Genomic DNA, 13288 nt, shown 5'->3' with positions numbered 1-13288 from the left:
CTGCCTCCTAAATCTGTTACTTCTTTACCATCACTTTTTAGGTTTAGGTCCATTTTCTCTCTTACTTTTCTCTTATGATTCATCCATTGGCTTCTGGTATAGTTCCGCTTCTATCTTTCAACCAATACCATAGTGTTCCTACTATATTTTGCTTGTTTTTTACACATATATTCAGTTGTCTTTCATGTGTCTCTACTTTTGTATGTTTTTTTTTAACTATTTGATATGTTTAAGAACAAGACCAAAATTAAAAGCCAAATAGACAATTTTAGTTATCTATACTTTAGAGTTAGGAAGAGAAACAGTGTTGGGTTACAGAGTTAAGCTAGAGATAATAAAACAGAGCCAGGAAGTTTGGAATGGAATCCAAGAGGCAGGGCTCTGAGAAATTCTCTGAAATTCACAGCTATGCCATTCAATTCATACTGATTTACTAATAACCTAGTATGAGCCAGTCACTAAGCTGGACCCAGAATAGAGCACTGAAAAAGGCAGGCGTCACTCCTCGATTTTAGGAGTTTATAATCTTGGGTGAAAGATGTGTTAAATGACTAATGATAGATGATCAGTGTTAACAAAGGAAGACCACAGGGTAATATATGGAAGGATTGAGCTAGGGGCTTAATCTAATCCAGGGGGTTAGGAAAAGCCTCTATGAAATGTGACAGTTGAATTTAAAATTCAAAGACAAGTAGGAATTAGGGAGGTGAACCACTAGTTTTAGGTGTGAGTGAGGATAGAATGAAAAACCTGACACATGTCACTTGTGAAGAAGCAATTGCTGATAACATTTTAAGTTATTTTCTGCCACTATTAGTTGGGTAAATAAGATAGATACACTGATGATAGGTAATAGTTAAAAATAGTTAAAATTAATAATTAAAATTCAAAAAATAGTTAAAAGTACATGTCAGGGATCACACTGTATATTTACATATTCCCTTATGTAATGTGTCATCACAGCCTTTGTCCAATTTTTCCTCTGGCATGATTGTATGTAAGTATATTCCTATTCAAGGCATAGATGTCCCTCAAATTTTTCAGCGTATTAGTTACCATTCTTTTACTTTGCATTCTCTTGGAATTCAATTTTAGTTCATGTTCCATTATCTTGAGAGTGCATACATTTTCTGGTTATTTTAGCCATTCTATTCTTTCCTCTGTTTTCTCAAAATTTTCCCAGAGCATTTATGTCTTTTGCCTCTTTTAGTTTTATTCCCTCCCCTACTATGTACCTGAGTGTCCTAAATGATAAACTCCAAACATATCTTATTTTAACCATGGTTAATTTGTTTTTTTTTTTTTTTTTTGCATGGTGAAATTGTCATTCTGATTTCACTATAGAGTAATAAAAATCAAAACACAGTGCAATTATGTGCTTTATTTTATTTTATATGACTTCTAATATATGTGATACAATGTATTTCAATGTATCTGATAAATAACTATACCTGTATATTTACTTCTGGAAGTAAAGCTCATGTATATGAAGTTCAGCCATGTTAAAATACTCACACATATGCATATGTACACATGCATACTTTGTAAATCATGTAAAGCAGGGAAGCATACACAAATTGCAATGGAGAGCTCCGTATTTGTCTTGATCCAGTTAGTGACTAACTGGGTGGCGTGTAGGCAAAGTTGTGAAGTATGAATAATCTGTGGTCTGCTCAGCAGCCTTTTCCTACAGCATTTTTCTCTTTTTACTCCTAAGCCTCTTTTCCATTAAAACAGAAAAGTATCTGGCCCCAATCATTATTAGTGATACTTAGATTTAAGTAAATGCATGCTGAACTGACTTCATCTTATTTTTTTACTTCTATTTTTATATCTAATGGTAGAAAATACATTTCACAATGGAAAGAAATGATGCAAGTTACTTAATGCAGGTGGGTAATGGGAGCTGTACAGAGATGACCCTTAAATCATATTAGGCTTATTTGGCTCTTCCTGAAGGTAAAGCTGATTTAATACTTTCGGATGATCCAGGGAAAGGTCAAAAGGTACAGTCAAGTATAACAAACAGGGCTGAGGATGAAGAACTTAAGTTTGTAGTGCCATCCTTGGCATGATTGTGTGGTTTTTCTCTAACAGTTCTGCATCTTTGTGTATACAGAGAACATTCAGATTGCAGCCTCTACCCACGTTTGGGTGTGGCTGGAGGACGTGTTGGCATGAAGGGTCACCAGTGACTCAGTGGGCCAGAGTATGAACGCTCCAGATGATCTGCCATAAGAGCTAGTGTGTGGATTGAATAGCCATGAAAGGTTTGAATGAATGGGTAATAGACATAATGGACTAACAAGTAAAGTGAAAGGAGGACTTGGCTGGCCTAAGATATCATAAGAGACAAAAGTTGATTTCATTCTTTATCTAAATCTGGAGCAAAGCTAGTATCATACGTGGTATTAGAGAGGTGCTGGAAATTATTGGACGTATGGGCAAGATATATCTTCTGAAATTAGAGTAGTAGTGAGAGTAATAGTTTCAGAAAAATTACCAAATCATATTTTCCAGGAAATTATATTGTCAACTTATCTATATTTTTCAAGTAGCAATAATTGCTTGGGAAGTCGGAAGCTTTGTGACACCTACATTCAGCATATAGTAGATGCTTTTGTATCCATGTATCTCTTATTGAAAATATATTCATTCTGTACTTTATTTTAAATCCCAGAACTATTTTTAATAATACTCTCTGTATATATATATATATATATATATATATATGTACACATATATATACACATGTGTACTTATGTGTGTATATATATGTGTGTGTGTCTGTATATATATATGTGTGTATATATATATATATACATACACATATATATATGATTTTATTTGTTGATTTGAGAGAGAGAGAGCATGAGCGGGGCCACAGGGTGCAGAGGGGGAAGGAGAAACAGACTCCATGCTGAGCAGAGAGCCTGACTCAAGTACCAATCTCAGGACCCTGAGATCATGACCTGAGCCAAAAGCAGACACTTAACTGACTGAATACAGGTGCCCCTGTACTCAAAATATACTAAGAAAATGTTCAATTTTCATCATAATTGAAAAATATTGGCAATTTGTAACACCATTTCCTAATTTACATGTAATGACTAAAAATATATTTAAAATAATGTTAGATTGATTCTAAGAGATGGAAAAGGACACAAAACTTAGGTTATAGCTAATAAAAATATATTACTATTAATATTAATTTTAGTGACAAAATATATATCCTGTATTTGAGTATTTAATCCAAAAAATTAGTTTACCTAATCCATAGCAAGCAGCTTGGTTTAAGGCAAATTTGTGTGTATGTATAGATTAAAAGTCAATGAAAATTAGCCTTTTAGTATTAAAATTTAAAGCATAACTATATCATGGAAAGCTTGGTACAATGCCTAAAAGATTTTCACTTATTATTTAAGTGTCTTTGTTGTTTCATCAAAGAAAAAATATTTTTTCTTAAACATTAAAAGTCACTTAAAATGTGAAAATAAGTAGTGGAAAATGATTTGGGGGAATACATATATTCATACTTGGAATTGTGAGTAATGAAATAAAACAGTACTAGAATGATTCTGCTGTGCCTTCCTCGTGGTAGAGAGCATGAGGTCAAGTTTGTGATGGTTGCTTAGGGGTCTATTTTAGAATGTCTTATCAGTTGATTGTAGCTATAGAAAACTTTATTTGAAGACACACACATTCCTCTATCACCTCTAACCCTCCATTTGTGATGCTGATATAAGTGAAGAATTGTGCTACTTGAAAAAGCCACTAATGACTAGGGATGCTTGGGTGGAATTTGAAAAGATAACCTAAAGAGCTCCCAATGGCCGAAGATGGAACAAAGTAAGCAACTAAATAAAAAAAAAAAGAGTATTGAATTTTAACCCAAATTGTAAGCATCCGTGAATCCATACTGATATTAATAATTAAATCAATCAATAAATGGAGAAGAGACAAACTTCTCATGTCAAAAATTCCAAATAATTTATGTAGATACTCAACCCTCAAGGAAGTGTACTATAATTCCCTACTCCTTAGTTGAGGGCTGCCACTAGTGACTTCTTTTAAAGTAAGAGAGAAAATGAGAGTAACTTTACAGTTGAGAAACCTGACCAACATTACTGCAGCAAGGTGCTCAAGAATAACAGTGATAAGTCATGTTGCTAGTTATATACTCTTGACATAATGCGGTCTCTGTCTCTGTAGTCTTCCTCCACAAAACCTAGTCTAGTCATGAGAAAAACACCAGATGATCCCAATGTTGAGAAGATTTTACAAAATACCTACCCATAGTCCTTAGAAATGTCAAGGTCATCAATATTAAGAATAATCTGAGAAACTATTACAACCAATAAGAACTTAGACATGACAATTAAAGTGTAATATAGTATTCTGGACAGGATACTGGAACAGAAAAAGGACATTGGGTAAAAGCAGGGACATTTAGGGATCCCTGGGTGGCACAGTGGTTTGGCGCCTGCCTTTGACCCAGGGCGCGATCCTGGAGACCCTGGATGGAATCCCACATCGGGCTCCCGGTGCATGGAGCCTGCTTTTCACTCTGCCTGTGTCTCTGCCTCTCTCTCTCTCTCTGTGACTATCATAAATAAATAAAAATTTAAAAAAAAATTAAAAAGCAGGGACATTTAAATAAAGTATAGACTATAGTTGATAATATTCTATTAATATGGGTTCATTACTAATGACTAAGATAAGATGTAATAATAAGGGAAACTGAGTTTGAGTATGTGGGAACTCACTATCTTTGTAATTTTCTTTAAATTTCAAACTATCCTAAAACAAAGGTTTATTTAAAATATAATTAAAATAATCTTTTAACAACCAAAGATTTAGAAAACATAGGAGAGGCTGCAAGCCTTTTCAATTAACAAATGTGATCTTGGGATCCCTGGGTGGTGCAGTGGTTTGGCGCCTGCCTTTGGCCCAGGGCGCGATCCTGGAGACCCAGGATCGAATCCCACGTCGGGCTCCCGGTGCATGGAGCCTGCTTCTCCCTCTGCCTGTGTCTCTGCCTCTCTCTCTCTCTCTGTATGACTATAGTAAATAAATAAAATAAAATAAATTAAAAAATGTGCTTTTATGTAATATTTCTCTTTATTTTTTATGACACCATTTGTATTTCTGAGTTGTTTAAGATGGCTTTCTGTTACAAACACATAGACCAAAGTAGTTACTTTCAGACAAAATAAGTTTACTTAGTCTGTTATTTTGTTTTTTGTGTTTTATTTATTTGAGAGAGAGCAGGAGCAGAGGGAGAGAGAGAGAAGCAGATTCTCCACCAGGCAGGGAGCCCGATATGGGGCTCATTCCCAGGATGCTGGGATCAAGACCCAAGCTGAAGGCAGATGTCCAACTGATTGAACCACCCAGGCATCCCTAGTTAATTTGACTTAAGTTCTTAACCAGTTTTTAATTACTTGATGGCATTCAGTTTTTTTTTGATCCAAATTGTGTTGATGATGTATTTTGTTATAGTTTGCAGATGCATACTAGCAATACATGTAATGTTGAGAAATGTCCTCTAAAAATACAGTATGACTAGTCAGGCTCACTGAGGCTTGAGGAAGATTTTACTGTCTGTTATTTCTAGCTTTTGAAGTTCATTATCATGATGTTAAAAGTAACATTTTCATAAGATATGCAACATTTTGTAGATGAGTATAACAAAATAGCTTCTCGCACTTTCTGCAGAAGTATACCAATAATTAAGGCACCCCTTGTGCAGAGTAGATACGTGTCTTGGTGCGATGCTTACACTTAGTTTGAGGCACAAGCCTGAGTGATCCACACAGTTCTATGTTTTATGACTGGTCAAGTGCATTCTAGTAGTCAAACTAATTTAAGCAAATAGATGCAGTATTGAATAGTGTTATTCCAGGATACTCTCTCTCTTTCTCACTCCCATTTCCTCATGATATTTTTGAAATCGGGAGAAATAGCATTTTTAAATATAGGTTTTTAACTAAAGAGTTTTTAACACTTACTTGACAAAAACATCTTCCTTATATGGATGATAAATTTTAAAGATGGTTTAAAGATGTATTATTTTCTGTTAGATTTAGTGGCTTTGCTAGAAGAAACTCCTTGCTTGTAACAATAGCAGGTTCTCTGCCATCTCTGACTCCTTTGTATTAATAGTAATTCAGAACAGAAACTATGCCAGCCTCATAAAGAAAAAGTCTTAATAGTTAACTCTTGTTTATAGTGAAACATTTTGTTCAAAATTTTACAATTGGAAGTGAATATATTGAATTGAATATTTATATGACAACTGGAGTTGATCCACCTTCGTGATTTTTTTCCCTATATGGTAGTTATTAAAGAATATTACACTTATCCTGGTTCCTCCACCACTATGAAGAAAGTGATTGACAGCTCTGGATGGAATTCTGGCTCAGTGGTGTGAAGATTTCCCAGGCAGCTGCAGATGTGAAACAATTCTGTCTGCAGAATGCTCCACATGACCCCCTGCTGACTAGAGTATCTGCAAGTACTAATCCTTTCAGACCCCAGAAAGTCTGTTCCTTTTTGTAGTAGAATGAATACTTTGGATGGTTTTCTAAGCCACTTTTCATGAACCAGTGAACTAAATTTGAAGCCTGTACAAAAGTTTATCCCTATAGCATGTGCCATACTATATGAACTTCTACTTTTGTCGGTCCTGAACATCTAGCTCTCTGAATTTTCATAAATTTCTATTTCACAAGGATAATTATTTTATATATGCTGGCAGCCGTATACAATAAAATATTTGTATAAAAGATTTTTGTTTACAAAAAGAATATTTGAAAAAAAAATAAGAATATTACATTTATGAAAACTTACTCAATTTATAAGTATTGAGTTATAAATATATATAGCCATGTACTAGGCACTAAAATACATTCAAAGAAAAACTAAACGTGAATCTTGATCTCTGGGGCGTTATAGTGCAGTGGGGGTGGGAGGGTTTAGGGATGAAGCATTTTCATAGTTACTTTAATAATACATATATAATTACATAATGTATATTATATATATTTTTGCATAAGGTTGTAACTTATTATTTCTAGTATTTCACTGTATGATTACTCACAATTTATTCATGCATGCTGTTGTTAATGGATACTTGTTGCCACTCTGATGATATTACTAACAGTAATTTGTGACTGTGACTTTTGGTCACAAATATATGTACACAAATACAGATAGGCATTTCTGTTGAAATTGAGTATATATATATGTGGACACCTGAGTGGCTCAGTCCATTAAGCATTTGTTTTCAGCTCAGGTCATGATCCTGGGGTCCTGGGATTGAGCCTTCCATTGGGCCTCCCTGCTCAGCAGGGAGTCTGATTCTCCCTCTCCCTCTGCCCCTCCCTTTTCCCCAACCCTCTTGCTCCTGCTTATATTCTCTTTTGTGCTCTCTTTCTTTCAAATAGATAAATAAAATCTTAATATATATATATATATATATATGTACACACACATATATAATGGCAGATAATCTAATGCATGTTGAAAATGCTTTTCTAGTAATGGATATTAGAGTTCCTAGAACAGAGTGATTACTTCAAGCTGGAAGGTTCTGCAGAGTTAATGGAAGGATGTGGTATTTGAGCTAGACTTTAATGAGAGGTGGGATTTGTGTGGTGTAGATAGGACAAAGCAGACATTTTAAGCACATGGGTACATGGGTGATAGAAAGGAAAGGATAGTGGGAGATAAGATAGATATGTGGAAAATCAATTTTAAAAAAGAAACGAGAGATGGGCTGGGATTTTCTGATTGATAATGCATTTAACAGATGTTTAAGTACAAGTATTGCCATTTTCCAAAAAATTAAAATACTTGATATATATTAAAAATGATTTGATTGTATGACTTAAAATGTGATTAAGGGCCATTAAGTTCCTTGTATCATCCATTTTATCAGTTATTATTATAAACTAAATGAGATTTAGGAATGTGTTTTTGAATCCATTTTGTCATGTGTTAGTTATTTAGCACTTTTTGAATAAAACTGATTTTGGGGGAAATCTCCTTTTTGTGGATAGATACATTGTAATTTATTGCATTGTAGGATTATGTGAGTAAATGTGTTGCTTGTATTTTTTGAAAAACATACATTAAAAGGAAGACTTAATAATTTTCTGGAAAAAAATTAGATTTTTTTTTCCTGGCAACAGATAAATCCTGAGGTAATAGAGCGTATGTTTGATGTAGATCAAACATTAGAGACATTTATGTTTACAAGTTATAGCACAGTAACTGGAGGCTTCCTTGGGTCTGCATAGTGTAGGAACCTGACATTTTACAAATTTATCCCATTAAAATGCATAGTCCAGAATTATGTAATATTCTAATGGAAGAAGACTTCCTCCTAGCAACCTCCATCTTGAGGACTAACACCTATATCCCTTAAGGAAAATTCACTGGTATGTGTATAAGCTCCTTTGAGAGCAATATTTTAAAGAAGCTGAGGGCCTGAACTAGGAATTACAATTCTTGTCTAGTTCCCATGGCTTAACTAAAAAATATGGAATGTGTTGGATTCAGAATGTGGCAATTAACTTTTTTTCAAGGAAAAAAGACTCCAATAAAGCATAATTTGAAGATTCAAGGCTTTTTTCCCCCTCTATGTTCCTAAATTTTGCCTTTCCATCTTTTTCTTCAGTCTGTGTGAACTGAATATATCACATCTATGATTCAAAGAAGATTTCTCCACTTTGGTCTATATCCCATTTTCCCCCATCATCTGCAACTACATTTCCTGTTTTTATTCTTCATACCTATTTGTATTAATAATTTCCATACTACCAACTTCCAAATATAATTAGATTTCTCCTAGTCTCAAAAAGTAGAAAACAAATATATAAATATATGCACCTTCACTTACCCAATCACAGTGGGGCAGATGAGGAATGTTGCAAAGCTATATAAATAAATTAATTAATAAACAATTTGTAATGTGTTATTTATACTACCACACCACCATTGCTTTTGTAATGGTAATCTATTTTTGAATGGTCAACACAAAACTTTATTCTCCATCTTTATTTTTCTTAAATTTTGAGTGTCATTTCTCATACCTGTTTCCTAGCTATACCTGTGCTTTTTTTTTAACCTTTGCTTTGTGAACTTTCTGCTCTCATCATTCTTCTATTTCTCCTATACTCCTACACTCACCACTCCACCTCTGCTCACATGATTGCTACACCAGCATGTCCACTCCTTATCCCCAGTATTCCTACTACTTCAGACCCATTTTTTTTTCAACCAAAACAGAACATTTTTACCAGTGTAAAATGTTCAGCCTCTTCAAAATGAACATATCCTAAAGTGAGTGAAATCTTACCATAAAACCAGGTCTTCTCAATTACTCATTTCTCTACCTGGATGGCCCTTCAGCACCTTTATTCTGTGGTCTCAGGTTGTAAATTTCAGAATCCTCTTCCCTTTATAACCTTCCTTGCATTTCTGTACTAGATATTGTTACAAAGTAGAACTTCTTGCCCCTTTATTCCCATACTCTTCAACCTAGTCAGACTGTCATCATCCTAATCACACCATAGGATTATCACCTCCTAACTGATCTCACATTCCATTCCAATTTATCATCTACATAGCTTTCACAACACATTTCCAAAGGAAAAAAAAAAGTCTAATCTGATTATGCTGCTCAGTTATTTAAGAACTTCAAAATCTCTCTATTGTATTCCATATTGACTTCAAATTCTTCTGGCTACTTTTAAATTTCTTTGTAATGGTACCCCATCTCTATTTTCAACTTTTCTCCAGAATTCACTCTTTTGCTCTGCAAGGGTTGATTTCTGCCCAGCCTCTCAAATGCTTCCACACTTGATATATTGGCATCTTTTATTTCTCTTGTCCCTTTCATTGCACCTGTCCAGATCTCACCTGTCAGATATAGCTTCATCAACCCCTTCCCTCTTCCTTCGAAGCAGGTGTGTTACATATTTTTTGCTGTCAACCACATTTTCAGGAATTCATCAAAAGCTCAGTAGCAATTTTTGGCTGGGCCTAGAAAAATTAACCAGCTGTTAAGATCAATTATCCAGTCATTCACACTCATTTCATCACTCATTTCACTTCTGTGCATATGGTTCTTAAACTAGCATCACTGCTCATCACCCTTTTGTTGGGTAAAGAACTAAGCCATGCCCATAAAGATGAATGTAGTCCTTATACACATTCTATGTGAAAACTTTGGGAAAGTTTAGATTGTCCAAAGGTACATTTTCAAGATTTGGCTGGTATGATAGCTATTGAAGTGTCTGTAGTATCATATGTGAGAGATTATATTTTTGGGTCAGAAATTTTCACCCATAAATTTTAATAATTCAATTAATTTTAAGGTCAGTGTTCTGCCATTTGAGCTCAAATTTTCCAGTGAATATGGTGATTTTCAATAATTCTTGGGAGTAGATAGAGAACAGTAACATTATCACTAACCAAAACTACCTCTGTTTATCTTAATACAACTACATTTTAGTTGAATCATATGATCTTCCAATGCTTGCATGCTAATTCATTCATTTAATCATTCATCAATACAACAAATGTATTTGGAACACCTGCTATCTGCCAGAAATAAGTCATATGCTGAAGCTATAGCCTTTGTATCTACTCCCTTTGGGACTTTCCTAATCCTTTTTTGTCCACCTGAAATGCTGTCTCTGGCCCCACATCATTGTCATCTATCAAAATTTCTGGATCAGCTATGTGTCATTTTCCTGCAGTTTCCTCTAGTCCCCTGAATGAAGTTCCCTGAACTCAGGTACCTCAATTTCCTTCTCTCCTGAATTTCCAGAGTGCTTTGTTTATGTTCTTAAATTGTTATGTGAATTGATCATGTTGTACCTTGCATTTTGGTCAGATTCATACATCTTATATTTGTCATGATGTCTTGCAAAGTATAAAAGATCAAAACATTTTTTTAATTAAAATAATTTTTTTTGGTCTGAGGTGAGAAATATACACTACCAATACTATGTTTAAGTGAATTATTCAAACACAGCATTTCACACTGATCAGTATAATTACATGATGACTTGTCCTCCCTTGGCTCAGGTTATTGAAATCTAGCTTAATGACAGATAATGCAAATATGTGTTTATTCCTAAAACTGAATCTTGTGAAATATTCAATTTTCATTTTAGATAAACTTTACTATCACAATGATGCAAGTAAGTGGCAGAGGAATATATTACTAAAATATGTAAAGAGATATATGAACTAAATGTATAGAACTATTTTGGATTAGTCATTCCATTATTCTTGGAAAGATGTTTCTTTGTACTCTCCGTGCCAAGCCACCGTCTCCTTCACTCAGAGATTTCCATCCCAGTCTCATTTCCTGGTTCTTATTCTTGTTGCCTAAGAGTGGACTTGGCTCATGACCATCACTTTGGCTCTTTCCTCCTTTCTGTCTATATAATTTCTCCCTTGGAGGACTTATATTCTCCCATCAGTAGATTTAGTTTTCAAATCTATGCAAAAGCTCTTAAAGTTGTTTCCCCAGCCCTGGCATCTCTTCTGAATTCTAGAATAGTATAGTTCCAACTGTCTTCCATCATGCGAATATGAAACATATTAAACTCATTATATCCAAAATGGAATTTATAATCTTCCCCATCTACTGCAAAGCTTCCGTGCTATCATTTTCTAGTTTCTCTGGTATAAGTCACCATTTCGTTGGACTCTCTTAGCTTCCTTCTCGAATCCAGACAGTCCCACATCTTAGTTTTCCCTGAAAAGGATTTTTTTTACTTCCTTCTTTTCTACCTTCCCGTTAGTTTTCATATTAAATTTCTTAAAAATTGCTTCAGTACTCTCAGTTTCTAGCCCTGACATACACATATCTCCTATAAAGTAAGACTCTTAGATTTGAGAAGATTCTTAGAGCCTATCTGGGTTCAGTCTCTACAAGGAAGAAGATAGATACTTAGAGAGAGGCGATTTTCTCAAGATTATAAGGTCTAGGTAATACTGAATACCTGATGTTAAGCACTTTGAATCCAATCTAATATTCTTTCTGCCCTGTCACACTCATATTTTTAAGTAGGTTTTTTCTTATTTCTAACATCCAGAAATTATTTTGGTCAATAGTAAACACAAATATGACACAAATATTGCAGGGTAACAGCAGACTAATTTTTCTATAAAGTTATTTTAAAGTAAAGAGAAAAAAATAAAGAACAATGAAGTTGGAAAATATTAAGGTAAAAAGCCAAGGTTATGCTTATTCAATAAGGCTCCTGCTACTCAATAGAATGCTTGATTGCCTGCTAATATCCATAAAGCTTGAAACTAAATAAGTAGATATCACTGTCCAAATTATGGATCTGTTATCTAGGATGCATTTTCAGTACTACATATTTAGAGAGGAGCAGAGTTAAGTACATAATTTTGCATTTGTGATGTTCTATATTGAGAATTAATATCAATTATTTTCTGTAAAGACACTCTGATGCATATAATGAAAATTGTGCTATAGCTATAGCATAAACCATATTGCTTTTTTGGTGTACAAATACTAATAACTACAGATCAAAATAAATATGATGCATAGATTATACTGGAAAGAACTCTAGGTTAGTTATCAGGACTAACAACTATCAAGTCTTAGATGCCACTGCCTAGCTGAGTGATTTGGACTAAGTCACATACCATTTTGTTTTAGGTTTCTCATCTTAAACATAGAGCTAGTAAAACATTTTTGGATGTCTCACAGAACTTTTGAGTATATACAATGAAAATGATTACTATGAAAATACTTTATGAATACTAAGTTGTTTTATAGCAATTGAGAAATTGCTATTATCTGTCAAACTCCTACAATGTCATAGTAGTTTGACAACCAAGTTGAAGGGTAGCAAAATAGAGCTATAATAATGATTTGTATTACCAGTATTAATTCCTAGAATTTCATCAATTTAGAATATTCTAGAATTTTTGTATTGATAACTTTCAAACCACTTTATATTGATCCTAAATTTCCTTTAATACATGTTTTACAATTTAATTTGATATGAATTTGTTAATTGCATCAATCTCTGCTAGTCTTTTTCCTATGGTATGCTTGACACTGTACTAATATTTAAAATGTCTCAAACCATTGTTATTTTTCTTGATATATAGTGGAAAACTCAGTAGTTTTCAATGTAAAGGGGTTTGTCATTCTAAAATAATACCTTTATTTCTTTTAAAGTCTGGCATAGAAATTTTACTCAGAGAAGTAATATAAGACAAATTGCTC

The 13288-nt window shown here is 33.9% G+C and overlaps 1 protein-coding gene and 1 pseudogene across 1 annotated transcript in view; both read left to right on the top strand.

The window, feature by feature from the left end:
- HCN1 (hyperpolarization activated cyclic nucleotide gated potassium channel 1) overlaps positions 1-13288 on the top strand; it is a 376053-nt gene that overhangs the window by 18960 nt on the left and 343805 nt on the right. The window lies entirely within an intron of this gene.
- LOC129509673 (guanine nucleotide-binding protein G(I)/G(S)/G(O) subunit gamma-5-like) lies at positions 6335-6561 on the top strand (annotated as a pseudogene).

Source organism: Nyctereutes procyonoides, unplaced genomic scaffold (genome assembly GCF_905146905.1).
Source record: "Nyctereutes procyonoides isolate TBG_1078 unplaced genomic scaffold, NYPRO_anot_genome, whole genome shotgun sequence".
Taxonomy (NCBI): Eukaryota; Metazoa; Chordata; class Mammalia; order Carnivora; family Canidae; genus Nyctereutes; species Nyctereutes procyonoides.
The sequence above is the reverse complement of the archived record's forward strand: the minus strand, read 5'-3'. Positions and strand labels throughout refer to the sequence as shown.